Here is a 22,940-nt window from a genome sequence, read left to right on the forward strand (position 1 = left end):
GCCGTGGTTAGGGCCGAGCCAGGAAATAATCATCCTCCCCAATACACACACACACAATTTTTTTTTTTTTATCAGGGAATCATAAAATCAATGACAGAAGCCTTGTGCCAGGAATACAGGGCATTCGGAAAGCATTCAGACCCCTTGACTTTCCACATTTTGTTACGTTACATCCTTATTCTAAAATGTATTAAATAAAAATAAAAAATCCTCAGCAATCTACACCTAATACCTCATAATGAAAAAGCGAAAAAAGGTTTTTAGAAAAACAGAAATACCTTATTTACATAATTATTCCAGGCTGTATCACATCCAGCTGTGATTGGGAGTCCCATAGGGCGGCGCACAATTGGCTCAGCGTCGTCCGGGTTTGGCTGGGGTAGGTCGTCATTGTAAATAAGAATTTGTTCTTAAGTGACTTGCCTAGCTAAATAAAGGTTAAATAAATAAAAAATAATTCTGACCCTTTGCTATGAGACTCGAAATTGAGCTCCGGTGCATCATGTTTCCATTGATAAACCTTGAGATGTTTCTAATACTTGATACTTGGAGTGTTATGGCTAAAGCATTGGCACCGTCCAATTTACTTGTGTTAAATTGATTGGACTTGATTTGGAAAGGCACACGCCTGTCTATATAAAGTCCCACAGTTGACAGTGCATGTCAGAGCAAAAACCAAGCCATGAGGTCAAAGGAATTGTCCATAGAGCTCTAAGACATCATTGTCTCGAGGCACAGATCTGGGGAAGGGTACCAAAAAATGTCTGCAGTTTTGAAGGTCCCCAAGAACACAGTGGCCTCCAACATTCTTAAATTATAGAAGATTGGAACCACCAAGCTCTTCCTGGAGCTGGCCGCCCGGCCAAACTGAGCAATTGGGGGAGAAGGGCCTTGCTCAGGGAGGTGACCAAGAACCTCGATGGTCAATCTGCCAGAGCTCTAGAGTTCCTCTGTAGAGATGGGAGTACCCAAAGGACAATCATCTCTGCAGCACTCCATCAATCAGGCCTTTATGGTAGTGGCCAGAAGGAAGCCACTCCTCAGGAAAAGGAACCTGACAGCCCACTTGGAGTTTGCCAAAATGCACCTAATGACTCTGGTCTGATAAAAACAAGATTGAACTCTTTCGCCTGAATGCCAAGTGCCACATCTGGAGGAAACCTGGCACCATCCCTAAAGGTGAAGCATGGTGGTGGCAGCATCATGCTGTGAGGATGTTTTTCAGCGGCAGGGACTGGGAGACTAGTCAGGATCGAGGGAAAGATAAATGGAGCAAAGTACAGAGAGATCCTTGATGAAAACCTGCTCCAGAGTGCTCAGGACCTCAAACTGGGGAGAAGATTCACCTTCCAATAGGACAACGACCCTAAGCACACAGCCAAGACAATGCAGGACTGGCTTCGGGACAAGTCTCTGAATGTCCTTGAGTGGCCCAGACAGAGCCCAGACTTGAACCCAATCGAACATCTCTGGAGAGACCTGAAAATATCTGCGCAGAGACGCTCCCCATCCAACCTGACAGAGCTTGAGAGGCTGTAATCGCTGCCAAAGGTGCTTCAATAAAGTACTGAATAAAATGTCTGAATACTTATGTAAATGTAAAATTTCCGATATAATTTTTACAAATATTTTCTACAATAAAAAACAACAACGGTTTTTGCTTTGTTTTTTGGGGGTGTTGTGTGTCGTCATGAGGGAAGAAAAAAACTAGTTAATCAATTTTAGAATACGGCTGTAACATAACAAAATTTGGAGAAAGTCAAGGGTCTGAATACTTTCCGAATGCACTGTATTTAACTCAGTGGGCCATTGGCTGCGGTGGTGAGGTAACGGGAGGTTCACTACTCGTTCAGCCATGTCTTCCGTTGTGAAGCCATGACTGCCGGTTTGAAATCGCCTTCAAAGCAAGCCCAAAGCAGGTCCAATCAGTTGGCAAGGAGCTGTTCAACCCATATGACAACATCCTCAGGTAATGAAAAAAATGAAAGTTCCCTTCCTCGTCTCCTGGTGCATATCAATAAGTCTCTTGGAGGACTGTCGTGTATTAGTAATACATGGTTATAACTGGGCAGAGGTAGCTCGGAGATACAGTATAGTTCTTTACGCTATCCATGTTTTCCTACACTCAAGTTTTCTGCTACTTCCCAAATCTGAACATATTTTTAGCCACGTGTAAGTCAGGGTGAATACCGCAATAGACCAGCTAACAGGTGTCAACTTCAATAGATCCCCCATTTTGTAACAATTATCTTTTATATTCATATGGTATGCATGCTGCCATTGCATGATTGATTTAATCTATACCATGCTTCCTCAGTCACTGCAGATGTAAGCTTTCCCTGTCCACAAGTTGTCAGGAGGCAAGAGGTTAGGACACCTGAAAATGACTAACGGACCAGATAAGAATTTCCCAACATGCTAAGGTTATCGAGGTCACAGAGGAGGTCAGTTAGAGTACTGGGTTGAGGGAGAAAGTAGAGCCATACTCCAACAGCTCCCTTTCAACCCCCAAAGATAAGGAGTTTTTTATTTAACTAGGCAAGTCAGTGAAGAACAAATTCTTATTTACAATGACACCCTAGGAACAGTGGGTTAACTGCCTTGTTCAGGGGCAGAATGACAGGTTTTTACCTTATCAGCTCGGGGATTCGATCTAGGAACCTTTCAGTTACTGGCCCAATGCTCTATCCACTAGGCTACCTGCCACCCCCAAGTTATAGACAATCAGAGATGGTAGTCAATCATTCTTTCAATATCAGCTTTTAGGCCCATACACTCGACTTAACGTCATATGGTGCTATCCTCAAAACAACTTTTCCACTGAATGTACTTTCAGTTCCAAACATTCTCATGTATACTGTGTATGTACTCATCTGCAAATTCACTTGTGCCTGCTACAGCATTGCCTAAGCTGCTGTAGTTGTTGTAAAATTGCACAGATGTGCTGTTTATACCCAAGCTAAATTAGACGAAGTTGACCGCAAAATGAACTGCTGGGGGTTTAATTCCTGTTTATATTGCTGGCTTTGTTTTGTTTTGTTTGATTCAATATGATAATAGCAACCCTCTCAGATCGTACACTGAGAACTGACACACCGCACCACTCGATATTTGATATCCCCCATCTCCATAAAGTTGCTATTGCTTTCAAAAAGACAAAGCAAAATGTGATTCGATTTTGGGTGACGAGTCCTTTGGCTTCATTGACATTACAAAACAAATGTTATACTGAACAAATAAGTAATGATGATTAAACAGACTTGTCCTTTGTATACGGTACCAGTCAAAAGTTTGGACACACCTACTCATGCCAAGGTTTTTCTTTATTTGTTGTAGAATTGTAACGCTCGTCGTTGGAATGAGAAGAGATGTCGGACCAATATGCAGCGTGGTAAGTGTCCATATTCGGTTTATTAACTGAACACTAAGAAATACCAAAATAACGTGAAATACAAAACGAAAACGAAACAGTCCCGTATGGTGATAACACAGACACAGGAAACAACCACCCACAAAACACAAAGAAAAACAGGCTACCTAAATATGGCTCCCAATCAGACAAAACGACCGACACCTGCCTCTGATTGGGAACCATACTAGGCCAAACACAGAAATAGACAACCTAGACATACAACATAGAATGCCCACCCACATCACACCCTGACCAAACAAAACATAGAAACATACAAAGCAATCTATGGTCAGGGCGTGACAGTACCCCCCCCCCAAAGGTGCGGACTCCGGCCGCAAAACCTGAACCTATAGGGGAGGGTCTGGGTGGGCATCTGTCCGCGGTGGCGGCTCTGGCGCGGGACGTGGACCCCACTCCACCATAGTCTTAGCCCGCTTAAGTGGCGTCTTTGGCACGGCAACCCTCGCCGCCGACCTAGGACTGGGGACCCTAATAAAGGGCACCACTGGACTGAGGAGTGCTTCTGAACTGAGGGGCGCCTCTGGACTGAGGGGCAGCTCCGGACTGAGGGGCAGCTCCGGACTGAAGGGCAGCTCCGGACTGAAGGGCAGCTCCGGACTGAAGGGCAGCTCCGGACTGAAGGGCAGCTCCGGACTGAAGGGCAGCTCCGGACTGAAGGGCAGCTCCGGACTGAAGGGCAGCTCCGGACTGAAGGGCAGCTCCGGACTGAAGGGCGCCTCTGGACTGAGGAGCGCCTCTGGCCTGAGGGGCAGCTCCGGACTGAAGGGCAGCTCCGGACTGAAGGGCAGCTCCGGACTGAAGGGCACCACTGGACTGAGGAGCGCCTCTGGCCTGAGGGGCGCCTCTGGCCTGAGGGGCGCCTCTGGCCTGAGGGGCGCCTCTGGCCTGAGGGGCGGCTCCGGACAGAGGGGCGGCTCCGGACAGAAGGGCGGCTCCGGACTGAGGGGCGGCTCCGGACTGAAGGGCGGCTCCGGACTGAAGGGCGGCTCCGGACTGAAGGGCGGCTCCGGACTGAAGGGCATCTCAGGCGGCTCCTGACTGAAGGGCGGCTCAGGCGCCTCTGGACTGAAGGGCGGCTCAGGCGCCTCTGGACTGAAGGGCGGCTCAGGCGCCTCTGGACTGACGGGCGGCTCTGGCGGGTCAGGACAGACGGGCGGCTCTGGTGGGTCAGGACAGACGGGCGGCTCTGGATGGTCCGGAGCTGCCCTTCAGTCCGGAGCTGCCCCTCAGTCCTGAGCCGTCCTTCAGTCCGGAGCTGCCCTTCAGTCCGGAGCTGCCATTCAGTCCGGAGCTGCCCCTCAGGCCAGAGGCGCTCCTCAGTCCAGTGGTGCCCTTCAGTCCGGAGCTGCCCTTCAGTCCGGAGCTGCCCCTCAGTCTGGAGGCGCCCCTCAGTCCAGTGGTGCCCTTTACTAGGGTGTTCAATCCAGGGTCGGTGACGAGGGTCGCCGCTCCTAAGGTGTCACAGAAGTGGGCCGAGACTATGGTGGAGTGGGGTCCTCGTCCCGCTCCAGAGCCGCCACCGCAGTAAATGCCCCCCCAGACCCTCCCCTATAGGTTCAGGTTTTGCGGCCGGAGTCCACACCTTTGAGACACCTGCCCCCCCCCCCCCCCAATCAGAGGCAGGTGTCAGTCGTTGTCTCTGATTGGGAGCCATATTTAGGTAGCCTGTTTTCCTTTGTGTTTTGTGGGTGGTGGTATCCTGTGTTAGTGTTTTCACCATACGGGAATGTTTCGGGTTGTTTGTTTTGTATTTTTGTTATTTCGTTCAGTGTTCTGTTTGATTGATTAAATTATCATTATGGACACTTACCACGCTGCACATTGGTATGATCCTTATTACTCCTCCTCAGACGAAGAGGACGAAACCCGTTACAAGAATAATAGAGAAGACATCAAAACTATGAAATAACACATATGGAATCATGTAGTAAGCAAAAAAGTGTTAAACAAATCAAAATATATTTTATATTTGAGATTCCTCAAAGTAGCCACCCTTTGCCTTGATGACAGTTTTGCACACTCTTGGCATTCTCTCACCCAGTTTCATGAGATAGTCGCCTGGAATGCATTTCAATTAACAGGTGTGCCTTAATTTCTGGAATTTCTTTCCATTTTAATGCGTTTGAGCAAATGAGTTGGGTTGTGACAAGGTAGGCGTTGAATACAGAAGATAGCCCTATTTGGTAAAATACTATGATGAAACTGGCTCTCATGAGGACCGCTACAGGAATAGAAGACCCAGAGTTACCTCTGCTGCAGAGGATAAGTTCATTAGAGCTAACTACACCTCAGATTGCTGACCAAATAAATGCTTCACAGAGTTCAAGTTTCTTTTTTTATTATATATATGTACATGTTTTATTTAACCTTTGTTTAACTAGCCAAGTCAGTTAAGAACAAATTCTTATCTACACCGGCCAAACCCGGACGACGCTGGGCCAATTGTGCACCGCCCTATGTAACTCCCAATCACGGCCGGTTGTGATACAGCCTGGATTTGAACCAGGGTGTCTGTAGTGACACCTCTAGCACTGACATGCAGTACCTTAGACCGCTGCGCCACTCGGGAGCCCCAAACAGACACATTTCAACATCAATTGTTCAGAGGAGACGGCGTGAATTATCTCTGCATGTGTGGTTCCCACCGTGAAGCATGGAGTAGGTTGTGTGATAGTGTGGGGGTGCTTTACTGGAGAAACTGTCTGTGATTTATTTAGAATTCAAGGCACACTTAACCAGCATGGCTACCACAGTATTCGGCACGATACGCCATCCCATCCGGTTTGCACTTTGTGGGACTATTATTTGTTTTTCAACAGGACATTAACACCAAATACCTCCAGAATATGTGTAAGGGCTATTTGACCAAGAAGAAGAGTGATGGAGTGCTGCATCAGATAACCTGGCCTCCACAATCACCCGACCTCAACCCAAATGAGATGTTTTGTGATGAGTTGGACCGCAGAGTGAAGGGAAAGCAGACAACAAGTGCTCAGCATATGTGGGAACTCCTTCAAGACTATTGGAAAAAGCATTCCAGGTGAAGCTGGTTGAGAGAATGCCAAGAGTGTGCATAGCTGTCATCAAGGCAATGGGTGGAAACTTTGAAGAATATAAAATATATATTTTTGATGTCTTACCCTGTTAGTCTACAATGTAGAAAATCGTAAAGTAAAATAAAAGAAAAACCCTTGAATCAGTAGGTGTGTCCAAACTTTTGACAAGTACTGTATGTCTTCACTTCATGTAAGATATCTTCAGGTTTCATCCACAACTTTCTTTCAACGTGGATGGTGGTGAACTTAAATGCCCACAAATGATTTCCACAAAGATATTTTGAACATTTCTGATTTGCTGAACTTAAGCAAAGGCCTCATCTTCAATGCCAAGGTATAATCAACTGCTCTGTGCTGTACATCTGACTCCAGTTACTCCACTTCAGTATTCATATCCTGCTCTCTACCTCTCCATATCTGATCCTCCTTTGTGAAGGGCCAATCATCTCTTCTGATTCGCTCGTATTGCAGTTGGAACCATTTCACTATACATGTCCTGTGATTGGCTATGTTACTTTCGGATGGAAAACATCAACCATTCTCAGACAGACAGAGGTAGAAAACGTATATCTGGGCTGATCAGAGTGCACAATACTGTTGGAATGTGTATGGCTTCAATCACGTCACTTGGATAAGGCACAAAGTTCTGATCATTTGTGACCAGGGCGAGTGCAGCCTACCATATGCCCTATGATCCAATTAGAGGTCCTCCTGTTGACATTGGCAGGCAAAACTGTGCTCTGTGACGTATTCCTGTTGTAAATAAGTATCTCAGTGAAGTTATACTACATTTCATATAATCCAGTTTGAAACTCCACTTTAAACATTATGGGGTAAAGTCAGCTAGGACAGTGGAATACAACATCTAGCATTGTGTCTCTCTGCACACAGCTATTTACTCCACCCCCGGCCAGGTTGTACACTGTTTTAACAGTTTCCCAGTGTTCTTTTGGCCCGGGAGCAAGAGTGGCCTCTAAACATTGATGTTCACTTGAGGGACTGCATATTCAAGAGTGAAGAGTTTTGAAATGAGAAACTAAAATGGACCGTCGTTAAGAAGAAACAAAGGTTGCAATTGTAAGCGCACTCTAGATGACAGGGACCTTGACGTACATGTCACATAAGAGGTCAGAGTTCACTGACTTTTCTACTGAGTCTTTACTCAATGACCTTTCACTTGAAGATTTAAATAACTCTCAGAGTAATAAGAAAGCTGGCCATTTCTTAAACTTATAATGTGCTTAAAGAAAAGGAGATGAAGGGTGAAATCATTTGTGGGAAAACACTTTTTTAATTTGTTTGAACTATGGGGTCTTCAATGTCTCTTATTAGGCAAAATTGTCCATTAGCATTTTAAACGACCGGGTATCTTCATTATAATCAGGGCGAGATGCGTTTCTAGAGCCGGGGAAGTATTGATTGAGCGGCAATGTCAAAGTCTGCATGAAGACGCGGCGGCAGACTGCATGTGACAGGCCTTGGCCTCGGTTGAAAGCGGATCAGTAGTCAGAGAGAGGGGGCTGAGGGAAAGGAAATAATCAGTTTTGCACACTTCCAAATAATTACAGTAATATGAAGATAATTACAGTGGAGGCTTGGCAGCTTTATCATGAGACGGCCACATTCGGTAATGTAATTTAATTTATGCTTCCTGTGAAAATAATCCCTCATTCCGATTACACAGAGGCGAAATGACATCGTTGTAATTGTGTTTTGTTCATTTGCACAAGATGTATGGATTTTAAATGTATGCCCATCCGTATTTCTCCACATAAAAAATCTATACAATGTGTTTGAGGAATGAGCTGAATTACTCTTATCTATATTTATTGAATACCAACAGCCGGGTATATCCTTACAATGTGTTCACAAGAGGAAATTGTGAGGAGGGTAAAATATACCTACATAGGTAACACTTTATTATAAGGCCTATAATAAACCATTTATATGGCATTTCTAAGGCATTTACAAACCGTTTGCTCACCATTTATGAATAATTTCTCCCACATTTGTGAATGTTACTAAGCTAGTTATTCACACATGTATATATATTTCCTTAAACATCCTGTGGTGTGTGCTTGTTCTTTAACCAGGTACAGAAGGAATGTCTACCCATGGCATGCCCATCTTTTTGGGAGAAATTACACTGGTCACTCAAGTATTTATAAAATATAAATAGCACTCACTTTAGATTAGGGACTGGAAAAACACTTTACTAATGATTAGTAAATTACTTATAAATGTGGAAGTAATAATTAATCAATTGTGAACACACAATTTATAAACGCCTTATAAATGTTCGTGTTACCCATATGTTTAAGCACAGTTAATATTTGACAAGAAGAATTCTAATTGCCTGTCTTGAAAGGGGGAAAATATTTTATGCTAGTGGATTCCTGCCACACATTACGCTTGTTAAAGGATTTCTGCTGCTAATTTACACTACAATAATGATAAAATGATGGTTACTTCTGCTATCTAACAGGGTAATTATGAAACCAAAGATGCTATCCTTCCTAAATCCAATGAGTTGAAGTCACTCTCAGATCTTCGCAGTTACAGATTTATCTCTACTTCTAGAAAATCTTAACTGAAATCAGGCAAAAATATTCCAAGAGCCTTCTTGGTATGAAGCAAACTTGACAGGAGTTTTGCTTTTCACTGCATCGCACACACTCACAACGACATCATACAAAAAAATAACAAGCCCCTAACTCATTATCAATCTTGGAGACCAAAGTATGACCGCAATAATCTCATTTTAATTTGGGTTTTATTGGAGTTGGGGGTGAATAATCAGATTGTCCCAGTTGGAGATGGGAGTGGGTTGGCCAGCACTTGTGAATGTCTCCAGATGGTGTGGCTAAAGCAGACCGGCAGTGAAGCAAAACTGAGGGAGGGAGGACCTCAAAGAGCATGGCACTGACTTTTTTCTCTCTCTCTCTCTCGCTCTCTTGCTCTCAGCCTCACTCTCTCTCAGCCTCACTCTCTCTCGCTCTCTTGCTCTCAGCCTCACTCTCTCCGCTACTCTATTTCCATCCATCTCTCTCTCCCAGGCTCCACTCCTCTCTCTTGTCTTCCCTCCTTCCCACTCTATATCCCCCTATCCATCACCCCACTCTCTCCCCCCCTCCCAAACAGTTACGCACAATCCTCCAGCAGAGGGCTAGCACTATGCCCCTAGTCCCCTCAACCCACCAGCCGGTCTCCCCACACTCCTACGGGGGGGCGATAGTGGCCTGCCCTCCCATTACACCAGGGGCGTAGGGTTAGCACACAGCCCTCAGGGCAGGCAGCTGTCAATTAGTGATTACTCCGCCGAGAGACCCCCCTCGTTAATCAGGGGCCCATCGCCTAGCAACCGGCCAGAGGAACTCTTCACTACTCTGAATGCCTGGTGAGAGGCACAACACTGAGAGGGTCTTACAAAGAGAGAGGTATGGGGGGAGAGAAGGAGGGAGAGAGAAGGGAGAGATGAGATGGCTGTACCCCATGGTGTTGTTTTGACTGGTAATTCCTTTCTGAAGGGGATGGACCACAAGTATTTGAATTGCAACAACGGTTGAAAATGTATATAATGTACATGACATATTTGTGTGAACACAGCTCCTTCTGGGTTATATTTTAATATGAAACTACAACTGTATAATTGAAAAACTAAAATTACACAGCAGGATCTACATTCATGCTGGACACCAATCTACCAGAATCCTTACACTTTAGACATCAGCAGCTCTGCTGCTCAAAAAAACAGACCGCCTCCATTTTAATCAATTCACTTCATCAGACAGACCTTATTGCCTTATTCCTCCAGGCTGTTCCATTGCAAATGCATTAATAACCTGTGAATATGACTTCTGTGAGCTTGGAGTCACAGCCGCCTGACAGAGTGGCAGCGCCGAGAGCCTCGAACAGGTGATAAATCTTTGTCACATTTTATTCGAGGTGGGCATGCAAACAGTAACCTCATATCGAGCCGTATTACCCAAGGAGACACTGTGGGGTGTCGTGGAAAAAAAGAGTGCGCTGCGCCAGTCGGTATGCTAGCCACGAGCGTCTCTTCTGTGATGTCATTAAAGCAGCAGTGGAAGAGGAATAAGCCCCTGCTGGTATAGAGGACCAGAGGGAGGCTCTCGCTAGCTGAGGTTGAATCCTTCCAAGTGGTGCTTCTAATGGCTGGGTGTATGAGAACCTTCAACCACTGCAAAGTGGAGGCTCCCATGACCGTGACAGGTTCATCACGAGCTAATTACATTCCTATCCAAATTCCTACCTTTTATCATGAATAATATTATAAAATGGTGGTGCTACAAGGAACCTCAATTGATGGAAAACATAGGCTACTATATACTCTATGTCTGCAGGAATGTGTAATGTTACTGTATTTAGTTGTGAATTGCACTGGAATGGAAATTAATGGAGAAAGCTTGCTCAGTAACCTAGGTAACAGAGTTTGGCTAATTCCCTGAAGCAGAAGTCTCAAGCTAAGCCAAAGACAGGCATGGATAAAACATATACCAATAAAGAGTGACAATGACCATTCCCTCTCATTTTGGTGGGAAAGATAACATTAAAATGCAGAGAAAACAAACACAGTATACGCCTCCTTAAGGTTATGACATCACTGTAATCACAAAACAGCAGTGAAACCCGTTCACCATGAAGACGCCAGCTGTGAACACCAATTTATTTGACAGTATAAATATTATATTTTTTTAGAAGAGAAACGTTTACAGTTGACCTCCGCGGGTCAACTGCTGACTGGACAATAGAAATTGTCACTTGGCTCGTTATTTATTTACCTTGTGCGGTCACTTTTTAGACAATTAATTATTCTTGGCCCTGAAAGATTTATAAGCAGGTTGACCGGGGCACTCAGACAGTAAACGGGGACTGTTGTCAAGGTACTAGGGGAGTGATCTTAGCAACCCAATTACTGAATCATGGCAACCCCCCAAAAAACTGGTCCCCAATGCTAGGTCATCGCAAAACGTTAACCTGAAAAGCTTCCTTGAATATTCACATTATTCAGCATTAAAGAACAGTAAGGAGAGCCTTTCTTATGGTAGTGCACGGAAAGTAGCTGACACACTGCCCAGTCACCCCTCCACTCCACCCCCCCATCGCTAAATGATGCGCAATGCCTTCCCACCAGTTCCCAGGACATACAGCTTCACATCTGAGCAAACTCACTGTATTTAAATGCTTTTGTCCTCTCAGCATATCTCGTCGTTGTCTAAAAAAGGAGCCGGGCTCCTTCCTCCCTTCCATCCTTCTCTCATTCCCCCTCCCTCCTTCCTGCCTCCTCTGCCCTTGTCTTTTTCCTTGACGGCCGAGCGCTTGGGTGGTCCGTCTGACCGCACTGACCCCGATGCTTGGGATGACGTAAATTCGCTAAGGATTAGCGTCTCCCTCCTCCTGTGACAGTCTTCTTTGCTCCAGCTGATGTGGGTTTGTGCCCCTGGTGAGGCGAGGTGGGGTAAAGTTGGAGGAGGTTGGGGGGGATGCTTGGTTACCGACAGCTGTGTGCTGGTGGGCTGGGCAGTGGTGTAACAGTAGCAGTCTCATCTGCTACAGCACTGTATGCATAGCTGCTGCACTGTGGTTGTGAGTGGGGATGTACTTTACTCCACCGCATGCCTATATAAGCTATAGGCTAGTGTGGGCAAGCAGTTCATTCACCGTTGAACGTGTAAGTCAATGGTCCCTAAGACGTTCTATCAAGCCATGCTATCATTCACAAACAACGGAATCCTTAGGAACTTTTACAGCTGCTCCATCGAGAGCATCCTAACTGGTTGTATTACAGTCTGGCATGGCAACTGCACCACCCTCGACCGGAAGGCTTTATAGAAGGTGGTGCCTGAAGGCCAAGCGCATCACTAGGGGTGAGCTCCCAGCTATTCAGGATGTACATTCCAGGCAGTGCCTGAGAAAGGCCACCCCCAAAAAATTGACAAAGACTCCAGCCACCGGAGACATGGACTGTTCTCCATGCTCCCGTTCGGCAGGCGGTACCGGTGCATCAAGGCTCAGACCAACAGAGTCCTAAACAGCTTCTATCCCTTGGCCTTAAGACTGATAAATGGCTAAACACTACTGCTCCCCGTCCCTCCTTCGCTGCTGCTAAAATGATTATTGATTGGTTTAATTACTACCACTACTACTGTACTACCACTACGCTGCTCTTCATTGATTACTGATTGCCATTACCATTAGTACCTATCTATTTACACTGCTACGGGTCATTATTACTCCTGTTCACATTTACATATTAGTATCCACCTATTTATCTTGCTACTGGTCACCGTTACTCCTGTTCACATGGATACAGTCCATTCGGAAAAGTATTCAGACCCCTTCCCTTTTTCCACATTATAAAATGAATTAAATCAGTTTATTTTATATTTTTGCAAATTTATAAAAAATTAAAAAAACGTAAATACATTATTTACATAAGTATTCAGACCCGTTACTGTGATACTCGAAATTGATCTCAGGTGCATCCTGTTTCCATTGATCATCCTTAAGATGTTTGTACAGCTTGATTGGAGTCCACCTGTGGTAAATTCAATTGATTGGACATAATTTAGAAAGGCATACACCTGTCTACAGGGCATATTTTTGCAAATTTATAAAAATAAAAATAAAGTGAAATAGCACATTTACATAAGTATTCAGACCCTTTACTCAGCAAAAATGTAATATTTTGCTTTGTTTTTGCTTTGTCGTTATGGGGTATCGTGTGTAGATTGATGAGTGGAAAAACATGTTTTTATAAAAAAATTGAAAAAGGCTGTAACGTAACAAAATGACTTCAACCTAAGTATATGAAAACTATGGAATCAAATTTAGAACAAGGCTGTAACTTAACAAAATGTGGAAAGAGTCAATGGGTCTGGATACTTTCCGAATTCACTGTATATTATTATCTATTTATATATTCCTGCTACCAGTGACATATATATATCTACCTATTACTGTTTACTATTTTACTATTATTATTATGAATCCTGCTACCAGTCAGTTCCTCCTAATCCCCGCTTACATGTACGTATTTACCTCAAATACTCCAGTATCCCTGCATATTGTGCATTTCGTATTCCCACTGACCCTGTATATACAGTTGAAGTCGGAAGTTTACATACACTTAGGTTGAAGTCATTAAAACTCGTTTTGACTGTGCCTTTAATTAAACAGCTTGTAAAATTCCAGAAAATGATGTCATGGTGTTAGAAGCTTCTGATAGGCTAATTGACATAATTTGAGTCAATTGGAGGTGTACCTGTGGATGTATTTCAAGGCCTACCTTCAAACTCAGTGCCTCTTTGTTTGACATCATGGGAAAATCAAAAGAAATCAGCCAAGAGCTCAGAAAAAGTATTGTAGACCTCCACAATTCTGGTTCATCCTTGGGAGCAATTTCCAAACGCCTGAATGTTCATCTGTACAAACAATAGTACGCAAGTTTAAACACCATGGGACCACACAGCCGTCAAACCGCTCAGGAAGGAGACGCGTTCTGTTTCCTAGAGATGAACGTACATTTGGTGTGAAAAGTGCAAATCAATCCCAGTACAACAGCAAAGGACCTTGTGAAGATGCTGTAGGAAACAGGTACAAAAGTATCAATATCCACAGAAAAGTCCTATATCGACATAACCTGAAAGGCCGCTCATCAAGGAAGAAGCCACTGCTCCAAAACCGCCATAAAAAAGCCAGACTACGGTTTGCAACTGCATATGGGGACAAAGATCGAACTGTTTGGCCATAAGGACCATCGTTATGTTTGGAGGAAAAAGGGGGAGGCTTGCAAGCTGAAGAACACCATCCCAACCTTGAAGCACGAGGGTGGCAGCATCATGTTGTGGGGGTGCTTTGCTGCAGGAGGGACAGGTGGACTTCACAAAATAGATGGCTTCATGAGGATGGAAAATTACGTGGATATATTGAAGCAACATCTCAAGACATCAGTCAGGAAGTTAAAGCTTGGTCACAAATGGGTCTTCCAAATGGACAATGACCCCAAGCATACTTCCAAATTTGTGGAAAAATGGTTTAAGGACAACAAAGTCAAGGTATTGGAGTGGTCATCACAAAGCCCTGACCTCAATTCTATAGAAAATGTGTGGGTAAACCTGAAAATGTGTGTGTGAGCATGGAGGCCTACAAACCTGACTCAGTTACACCTGTTCTGTCAGGAGGAATGAGCTGAAATTCACCCAATTTATTGTGGGAAGCTTGTGGACGGCTACCCGAAACGTTTGACCCAAGTTAAACAATTTAAAGGCAATGCTACCAAATACTAATTGACTGTATGTAAACTTCTGACCCACTGGGAATGTGATGAAAGAAATAAAGTCTGAATAAATCATTCTCTCTACTATTATTCTGACATTTCACATTCTTAAAATAAAGTGGTAATCCTAACTGACCTAAAACAGGGAATTTTTACTCGGATTTAATGTCAGGAATTGTGAAAAACAGAATTTAAATGTATTTGGCTAAGGTGTATGTAAACTTCCGACTTCAACTGTATATGTTATTTCATAGTTTTGATGTCTTCACTATGATTCTACAATGTAGAAAATAGTAAAAATAAAGATAAACCCTTGAATGAGTAGGTGTGTCAATACTTTTGACGGACCAACTGTATATTTTTTGTTAGTCATTCACTTTTGTTATTGATTACTGGACTGTTGGTCAGAACTTCCAAGTTAAGCATTTCACTGTACTTGTGCATGTGACAACAAAACTTGAACTTGAATGGAACAGTTGCAATTCATGGGTTAATCCTCCAATATTACCCTGAACTCATCTACTTGACTGTCTTCTTACTGTCATACTGCCAGAGCCAACACAGCTGGGAGCTCTTAAGGAAACTTGGCATAGCTATGTAGGATGGTGCCCATCCTGTTTGCTGTTTTGTAAAAATAACAGAGAGACCGAGATTTTATTATTTTCCTTGCACGGTAATTCACCCAATCTCTTACTGTAAATACACAGCGGAAAACACGAGGGCCATGTTTGTATTCCCAAATTAAAAGGAAATCTTCTATCCTCTACTCTTCTCTCCGGGTCATCCCTCGTTCTGCATGCATGACCTTACAATGGAAAAAGATGTGTTTACATGCGAGGTCTTAGGAGAACAGCAAGGGTGAAGGAGACACTCATTCTTCTTTCCTATTATACTGAAAGTAGAACCACAAGAGGAGAGCTAACTATTAGAAGCCCTTGGCAAAAGAGCTTCTCTGTAAACAGAGGCGCCCATGGTGCTCAGCAAGTGCCTGCCTGCCTGCCTGCCGTAGAGAGGTTAGCACACTCGAGTCTCCCAGCTCTGTTTATACAGTAACCATACTGAGAAATGCTGTGGCATCTTTGATGCAACCTGACTCTCTGTAATCACTTGTGTTTGGCTTTGATCTCAGGGAGGGGAGAGAGAAAATAATTACATGTTTTTGGGTGCCATTTTACAATGAATAAAAGATGAGACTACATTTGAATAGTATGGCAATAAGAGGTTGTCTGGTTGGTAGGTGATAGGGAGCTGTTGAATGCTACTTGGGGGGGAATAAAACAAGACCAAATAAGAGAGAGTGACACGGTGTTCTCCGGCAAAGAGGCTCTCAAGGATCAACATTCTCCATTCTACCTCACAACAACAAGAGGGTCTGAGCTCATCATTGGCTCACTGTGTGGCCAACCTTATCTGGCCTCGATGCATCCTAGGAGGCAGGAACATATTGACCACTCGCTCTGCATATCAAAGTGCTTCTCCACTTATTTGCTGCTTCAGTCTGCCTGAAATGCTTTCATTTTAGCCCTTCATGAGCCTCAGAGTTCTCTATGAAGTCTGATAAGAGGAGTCTGATGAGATATATGGATATGACGCAACGAAAAAGAAAGAGACAGATTTATTCTGCTTTCATCTATTGTCAGAATGAAAAGGATTGTGTGACGCTGAGCAACAGATGTCTGGGACGTTGAAAAGCATGTCCTTACTTGACACAATGTCTGACCGAACTCAGACGTGTATCTACAGCGAACCCCTGGAATATGTGTAAGTAGAGAGAGAAACTGTCTAGGCAGTGACAGTGGGCTAGACTGTGGTGGGAAACAAACAAATTCAATCGAAAATGAATACGCGCAACAACAGTATATGATTTAGAAAAATCACAAGTTTGATATTTAGTGCCAGTCCTGAGAATACTTCCATATGCTGTGTATGATTATTAATCATGTGGTATTTGATTGAGTGTATGGTCAGACAACCAGCAAGGGTTGACTCATGCAGTTACAATTGCGATCACTATGATGGAAATGTATCAATTGCTCAATCTATGAGCATGGGAGGACAGGAAGTCTGTCATCCTCACCTTTCACAAGTGATCTATTTCCTAAGTTGAACATTTATTGCCGTATTGCATGCACACACACCATATAGGCTATGGTATTATATATTGAGGGAGTCCAGACGTGATGACAGTAAAACATGCAATAAGCATTCCTCATCTCTACCAGACAACACCCTCAGTTTGAGTGATGGTGTTACGAGAGTCCTCAGTCTCTAAGTGCTGGGGTGGGTAGACTCTTGATTATGACAACACCACTCCACCTTTGGCTCTGACCCCTATCCTGCTTGGGGAGTCGTGACCTCTTTTCGAGTAGGGGGAGGGAACGGTTGACCAGGAACGGTTGAATAAATAAAGGAAGGGGAGGGGGAATGCTTGGATTGGTCAGAGAGAGGTTTATTTTTGGCAGCAGCAAAATAACGTAAGCCTCCAACGATGGGATCCATTTGCGTAAAACAACTGGATCACTCAATTAACAATAATATAGTCTTTGTTGATGAGAATAGACGTTTTACAAGCAGATCTCATCGGGACTACACTAAACTACAGTACCAGTTGGCTTCAACAAACGTGTTGAGTTGAAGGCAAGTATTGTTGCTGTTAAATCTGTAACTTGCAGTGTTTTTTCCCCCCACAATGATATGTCTGAAGCTGACAGCAGAGTCCTTGCCTTGTCCTATGGCTCCATGCAGAGGGGTTGTTATATAAGGTAGCTAGTCGAGTACCTGAGGGAACGTTTGCTGTGCTCCACTGCTTTCATGCTCTGAAGATGGAGAGATGGGGGGGGTGAAGGAGGGAGGGATGCAGAGGAGGAGAGGAGAGGAGAGGAGGGGAGGGGAGGGGAGGGGAGATGAGGCAGCTACGCAGCAGGTAGTCTCAGCAGGTCTACCGCCTCCACCGTTCCCAGCTCTAACCTGAGGAGACATGACACATGGCTTGCTCCATCCCAGGCCTGAACGAATGACTGACTGAATGAGCAATGGACCATTGCACACATCCCAAAAGGCAGCCTTAACGGCCGATACATCCCCCGTCAGCCCCAGGTTCCTAATTGATTGCAGTGACAGGTGTTTTCTTTTGAAATTCTAATCTAGTTTTTTTCTCCAGGTCGGTGTGTGTTTTGTTACGTCTGACAGACCAGGTGGATTATTGTGGTTCCTGTGTCAGTTAAGGCGCAATACATCTAGCACATCTATGATAATCTGACGCGAGGCTTCGGTGTAATGTCTGGTCTGTGACGCTCTGGATTAACTCTAAACATTTCTGAAACCTCTTAATCCCTAACGAACCAGACCTGATGCTATCCTAACTGACACTTTTGGCTTCAGTCAGGACGATGCCGTTTGAAGTCCCACCTCCAAAAATCCACTCTGATGAGCGAGATGACGTCATTGCTTGAAATAACTGGTAAAACTTTTTAACAGCTTTAGGTTCACAGTAGAGATTCTATTAATAAGACAGTGTTGCGGCCCCTCTGAGTGCATTCAAATCAAATGTTATTTGTCGAATGCACCGAATACAACAGGTGTAGACCTTACCGTGAAATGCTAAATTACAAGCCCTTACCTGGGGCGGCAGGTAGCCTAGTGGTTAGGCCAGTAACCGAAAGGTTGCAGGATCAAATCCCCAAGCTGACAAGGTAAAAATCTGTCATTCTGCCCCTGAACAAGGCAGTTAAACCATTGTTCTGTGGTAGGCTGTCATTGTAAATAAGAATTTGTTCTTAACTGACTTGCCGAGCTAAAAATAGGTTAAATAAAATAAACTTTACCAACATTGCAGTTCAAGAAAGAGTTATGAAAATATTTACCTACTAAAGTAATAAATTCTAAAAAGTAACAATATAAAATAACAATAACGAGGGGTACCGGTACCGAGTCAATGTACGGGGGTACAGGTTAGTCGAGGTAATTTGTACATGTAGGTAAGGGTAAAGTGACTATGCATTCTCCTCTTCATATGGTTTGACTTTGACATTTGAAATCAATAAGGAACAGAGCGATTGGTTTTTACAGTAGCATTGAGCTCTGGCCTAAACACTTCAATCAGACCCACAAAAGTCTGACACGAGAGACATGATTTGTAATGAGAAGAACTTTACCTGTGATATTTTGAATGCTGGCCTATTCAACTTTTCAAATCATCTAAATAAGTGTAATCCACGTATTACCATTTCAGTATGCTGTCTATTGAAAACGAAATAAAGAACCTTTCTTCCTTTTTAAAAACATCTGTCAAGCACAAAACGGTATACATACTGTTCAACTGAAAACAGAAATTATTAGTGGGTGCCTCATTCAGTTGAACATCTGGCATCTTTACATGACCAACTTGTCATTCATCAGGATTAAGAGAGAGTGAATATAGACCATTATATAGACCCTTACCCCCAGATTCCCGCCCCCTCCCTCTCTCCTTCTCTCCAGTGGCCTCCACCGGCCTTCATACTAGAAAGGTATTGGCCGTTTCAAAAGATGCTATTGTATCATCAGGCACAGCCAGGCCTGTTAATTAAGGCACACATGCTGTCTCTCTCGCTCTCTCTCTCTCTCTCTCTTCTGAATCTCTCGTCTCTCTGAGATCCACTGCTGCTTCTTGTAGAGGCTAAGTGCTAAAACATGTTCCCACCTGTACAAGACCTTATGGAACTAGAGCTCCATAGGCTTCTATGCCCTGTCAGTGTTCTCTGAGCTCTTGATCAGAACTGGATCTGTTACCAGAAACGTTAGACATGGAGGAGAGGGTGGGTGTGAGAGTCTAAAGAGTACAATGATCTGATAGCGGTCATAACAGCTTTGTTTCAAAAATACACTTTTCAGAACACTGAGGGAAGGAGGCATGTAACGGATAATGTATTTATGGAGAGAAAAAACTCAAACACAATGAATTCAACAGACCAGGCATAATTGAAATATAATTCCCCACGAATAACTTGATTCAGTATACTGCAAAGTGTAATGAACACGAGGGGCGACAGAGAGCTGGATTCAAGCGCAGGGCACAGCAGGTGTTTATTGCAAAGGACCACAGGAGGAGGCAGGTAGCTGAGTCCAGGGGCAGGCAGAAGGTCATACAGAGGGTGCGAAAGGGCAACAGTACAGGCAGGGAAAAGGCTAGTAACATAATCCAGGAGATCAGGCAATAGGTTGATTACAGGAAATCCGATAGGCTAAAGTACAGGCAGGGAATAGGCAAAAGGCGTTGTTAGTGAGGCAGGCCAAAACTATCATACACGGGAGGAGTAAATCACGTGAAAGCCCAGTGCTCTGAAAGCCGTGTGTCACAAAACAAACAATACCTCACAGTGATGGGGTGCAAAGAACTGAAGTAAAGAGTGTGTGATAATGACCTACAGGTGTGTGAACAGGTGGTCAGAATTCAGGTGATTGGGATCTGGAGAGTGAGCTGCATTCAGGGGATCTATTTGTTTGAGGGTGTGAGTTGGAAGCAGACGTTACACAAAGGAGATTTTTCATATTCTTAACTCAAACCAGTTCCCCACAAGCCAAGTAAATATGCCAACTCCAATGAAAATGGCCCTCTATCACACCGAATGACCTAATATAACAGCATGTTTACCTCAAACTGCCTCACCAAGATTCCATGTGAGCTCACTGACGACTGCTTATTCTATTACCAGCATCATCTTGCATCCACAGTTCAGAAATATTTGTCTTTTTTTTCTCATTACAATAACCACTGATCCCACACAAAAGGTAACAGAGATAGTAACAAATCCCAAACTTGCCAAATAGAGCAATAGAACAATACATCTCGGCATTAAAAAGTATGTAGGAAGTTATGGAAGATTTCCATTAGGATTCATGAAAAGCATTAGCATTTTTAGCGAACAGTAAATCTACAGTGTAAGATTATGCCGCGGCGCACCCACCTGTCTGTCTGAGACTGAGTCAGTAAACCAGAGCAATGTGAAAGCCATCTCGCCAAAGTCAGAGAAATGTGATGTCAATGGGCGAGATAATGAATGGCGGCGATAACTGGGGGAGAAACTCATCATACGCCTGGGTGATGGGTCCGCGCGAGGACGAGGAGGCCATAAAAGAGTGAATGAAGAGATGTAAAACAATACGCCTGGGGAAGGAGGGAGGCAATCTCAGGGGGGAGGTGGGGGGTGACACTTCCTGGTTGCCAGGAAACTGAGGAAGGAGAGGGTGAGTCAGCCATGTCTGCGCTCCATCAAAAAGTGTGTCCCTCACTCACCGCCACCCCTGCTCCCCGTCACTCTCCCTTCAAGTCACACGTAATTCCACTTATTTTAACCGCCAGCGAGAGGTGTCCTCGGCTGAATGTCAATTGTCTGCTCAGGGAGTGAGGGAGAAAAAGCAAGCTCCCTCAAAGGCATTTTTATTTGAAGCTGTTACCCAACATGACCTTATATTTTCCCTTTTAATTGCTCGGTATAATGTTGTTTCTGTCTGTTTTGACTGCCGTTTTGAGTCATGACATATACAGATATTGTCCTGTATACACTGAGTGTACGTGACTGACTGGACAGGTGAATCCAGGTGAAAGATATGATCCCTTATTGATGACACCTTCAATCAGTGTAGATGAAGGGGAGAAGACAGGTTAACTTCTTGCAACTATAGGGGGTGCTGTTTCGCATTAGCATAATTTGCTCTACAGATTAAACTGCCTAGTACTCAATTCTTGCTCGTACAATATGCATATTATTATTATTATTGGATAGAAAACACTCTCTAGTTTCTATAGCCGTTGGAATTGTGTCTCTGAGTGAAACAGAACTCAATCTACAGCACTTTTCATGATAGGGAGTCAGATTTCAGACATCTTGGCCCCTGATCTGGAGTCAGTTTAAAGGTCCGTGTAAATGCTATGGAGAAACAGACACTTCTTACGTCTTCCCCTGGATGTCAGTACGTGATGACGCTTTGAATGGAGTCGATTGCGCAATCAGTGCCTCTATAAATCACCAAATACCGGAAGTAGCGTTCTTTTGGACTCTGCGCTCAACGCAAGAAGGACATCTGACTGGCCTTTTTCCAAGCCTTGGTTTAGCCAGTAATATAGCGCCGGTCATGTTTTTACTCGTAATAGGTGTTAAAAACATCATAAGGTAGTTAATTTAAACCGTTTTATAGCAATTTATATCCGTTTAGTGCGATTTTGAGGCATTGCTTTGTAATACACTTTGAAGAGCCGGGCACGTTTCGGGGTCCCGGTCGTACGTTAGTGGGCATTTCGACGGACAAGTGGACATCTTTCGACCAAAAGAAGATTAGACCCAAGAAAGGATTCATTGGCCAAGATTCTGATGGGAGAACAGCTCATAGTAAGAACAATTTATGATGATAAATCGTGTTTCTGTCGAAAAATGTTATACGCTTATGCCGCCATTTTGTTTGCTATAGCTTCGCTTGGCGCAACCTGTATTGAAAAGTAAGGATAATTTAAAAAATGTAATTCCGCGATTGTATTAAGAATTAAATTGTCTATCAATCGCTGTCCACCCTGTATTTTTTAGTCAAGTTTATGAGTATTTATGTATAAGACTAGATCACTGTCTAATATGGCGCACGACATTTTCTGACCAGCTGGGCTACTTTTATCATTGTCTAACCATGATTTTGGTGGCTAAATATGCACATTTTCGAACAAACTCTATATGTATGTTGTAATATGATGTTACAGGAGTGTCATCGGAAGAATTCTGAGAAGGTTAGTGAAAAAATTAATATATTTTGGCGATGATAATGATATCGCTCTCTTTGGCTTGAATCAGTGCTCGGGTAACGTTTGCATATGTGGTATGCTAATATAACGATTTATTGTGTTTTCGCCGTAAAACACTTAGAAAATCTGAAATGTTGTCTGAATTCACAAGATCTGTGTCTTTCCATTGCTATGTGCTGTGTATTTTTAAGAAATGTTTTATGATGAGTAAATTGGTAATACAAGTTGCTCTCTGTAGTAATTCTAGTCGCTTTGGTGAGATTTGTGATGGTGGCTGCAATGGCAAACTATGATTTATACCTGAAATATGCACATTTTTCTAACAAAACCTATCCTATACCATAAATATGTTATCAGACTGTCATCTGATGAGGTTTTTTCTTG

The 22,940-nt window shown here is 43.7% G+C and overlaps 1 pseudogene; it reads right to left on the reverse strand.

The window, feature by feature from the left end:
• Positions 1 to 9,799: 9,799 nt before the first annotated feature.
• Positions 9,800 to 22,940, reverse strand: part of LOC120023342 — a 93,554-nt pseudogene continuing 80,413 nt past the window's right edge.

The sequence above is a fragment of the Salvelinus namaycush genome, chromosome 28, assembly GCF_016432855.1.
Source record: "Salvelinus namaycush isolate Seneca chromosome 28, SaNama_1.0, whole genome shotgun sequence".
NCBI lineage: Eukaryota > Metazoa > Chordata > Actinopteri > Salmoniformes > Salmonidae > Salvelinus > Salvelinus namaycush.